Source organism: Neolamprologus multifasciatus, chromosome 17, assembly GCF_963576455.1.
Source record: "Neolamprologus multifasciatus chromosome 17, fNeoMul1.2, whole genome shotgun sequence".
Lineage (NCBI taxonomy): Eukaryota > Metazoa > Chordata > Actinopteri > Cichliformes > Cichlidae > Neolamprologus > Neolamprologus multifasciatus.
The window spans coordinates 16,969,898-16,972,429 of NC_140455.1; the positions used below are offsets into that span (position 1 = coordinate 16,969,898).

Here is a 2,532-nt window from a genome sequence, read left to right on the forward strand (position 1 = left end):
AAATTAATTGCCTCTCCCTCAGCGTGCAGTTATTTTAAGACGCCATCAGTCGGAGGAGAGGAGGTGCTGTGTTTTTAATTTCTCAGAGATAAAAAGATCTGCGAGATCCAGACGATATTCAGAATAAAATCCACCTTCTCTGTGCTGAGTTCATCCTCTGAAATTAACCAAAGTGTGCATATAACTCATGCACACCCTCCGTAGGTGGAGGTGGGCGCTTGCCTTCACTTTATAGCTCATAAAACATGTAACAGACTTCGGCAACTGAAGACCAAACTGTGCTGAACATATGAGGAAGCAGAGTTTTACTGAAGCGTGGCAAATGTTAAAGTTAGGAGCAGATTTTCATATAAACAGACAGACAATAGAGACAGATTTGAATCAAAGTTATACTTTCATATGTGACTGAAACACAGACTGTAGATCAAAGATGGACACACATTTCATAGATGGTCTGTTAGTACAGTAACCTCACAGCAGCTATGTTATTGGTCAGATGATGTCATTGAAAATACTCAAAAAGGCTCCGACAGCACAAACACAGCCCAGAGGTCCAGTTCAGGTGAAGCTAGCAGCTACAGCTGCCGGTGTCACCATCCACCTGTCAGAGAGGCCACACCCCTGATAATGCAAACTTTAAATAGTCTCCAGAGACCAAGCACTTTATGTATCAGGCTGTAAACATATTTATTTCTACTGAAAAGTTTTACTCACTGTTGGCACTTCTACACAGCAAATCCAGCATGTCCAAATTAACACTGTCAGATTTGATTTCAACACTTTTAAAGTGTCTATATGGGTCCACACCAGAGAGTGTTAATTTAACTCTTTCTGGAGAGTTGGTATGTTAACTCTGATTTAGTGTTAAACACCAAATCTCTCTGGAGTTGATAATTTAACACTTGGTGTTAAGAGTTTATATATTAACTCTCAAAGAGTATTTTAGTTTAACTACGTAAGAGTTATCTTCTAATTAATTCTAAAAAGCGGGAATTTTACTGTTCTGAACTTCTAGAAATTTCTTTTGGAAATAAACATTTACTAAAAAGACGCAATGGTTTTTGAAAAACATTTATTCTGAACTGTGCACCACAATTTCAAAACATTTTCTGAAAGATGTAACAGTGTACATGTTCTCACTTTCATTAGAATTTCGTTTATCAAAAGGTCTGACATAGGTGAGCTGGTAAATGCAAATAACAGCATTCTCATCACTTATTTCAATAAATACAATATGCATGTCCTTCATTCATCACTTTGTGGAACTTCAACGCACTTCTGCTCTCCCCCATATTCCATCTTCACAAGCATATCCTATGTGGAGATTGAATAAAAATTAGTTGACACTAATTAATGGCACAAATCAATTGCAGCACAGTAAAAAAAAAAAAAAAAAAAGGAATCCTTTTTGAGACATTACTTGTGTAAAGTATTTTCCCAAAAGATAAGGACACAGGCAACAGGTAGTACTGAACTAAATGTAAAACCTCAACCTTTTTCATTTTTACCTAAACCGTGTGCACAAAACTCTGGAGGGATCTAAATGCTAACGTAGAACCCAGTCAGGACATCTGCTACTGCTGTTTGCTCGTTTTTTATGGGAGATCGTTTTCAGGCTTCAAGTAGCACCATTATACCAACATTTCACATTCTAGACATTGTTTTAGGTGTATTTGACCAAAAAAATTTAACCGAAAATTCACATGCAAGCTTTTTTTCAAGGCTGTGGTATTTGCCGAAAACAATACCTTTCAGCTAGCTAAAACAGCGAGCGGTGCTATCACCGAGCAACATGGCTAATGCCTTTCACACAGCTTTGTCTCAACTCCAAAGAGCCACAGAAGTAAAAGCTAATAATAATAATTGAAACAATCTTTGAAAAAATGACTTACCAAGCATGGCAAACAACTCAAATATGTAGAGCAAAATGTTCTGAAACGGCTTCACTTCAGCTTCGATTGGAGCCGTGCTGGGGGCGGAGTCTGTGAATTTACTCTATTAGTGTCATAGCCCCTGTAGGAGTTCAGAGTTAAGAGGTCAAGAGTTAATGTTTCCATTGTAACACCTCCAGATTTGAAATAGAAACACTCATTTTTAACACTCGATTTTAACTACTATCATTTTACACCTCAGAGTTACATTAAAAGCATGTTGTGGAGGTAAGCATCAACGACACAGAGCTCTCAGTTCTCACTCCTTCTTTATTAGTCTCCAACATCAACTGAGCATATCGCGCCACAAAACACAGGAACACACTTCCTCAACAGTGGGTGTGAGTGGAGCCCTCTAGTGGTCCGCCACACATGCCCCCCCCGAACACCCAGCAGAACTAGTCCAGGACCCGGCGCTTAAGTAAACGGCCGGAACGGCTGAACCGGGGGGGTGGGGAACTGACAGAGGGCAACCCAGCCCGAGAGCGAGGCTGGCACTGGCGGTCAGAAAAAGCTGCAGACGACTCGGACTCCGTTGATTTTGGGTCGCTCCTGGGGGAAAAAACAGAATCCATCAGCCCGGTGGCAGGTGGGCGGCCGC

The 2,532-nt window shown here is 40.5% G+C and overlaps 1 long non-coding RNA gene across 1 annotated transcript; it reads right to left on the reverse strand.

Moving 5' to 3' along the window:
* Positions 1-720: 720 nt before the first annotated feature.
* Positions 721-2,141, reverse strand: LOC146499210 (uncharacterized). Its single transcript, XR_014870399.1, has 2 exons — positions 1,893-2,141; positions 721-1,314 (listed from the first exon to the last, which is right to left on the reverse strand). It is a non-coding gene; the product is annotated as an uncharacterized LOC146499210 (long non-coding RNA).
* Between the last annotated feature and the right edge of the window lie 391 nt (positions 2,142-2,532).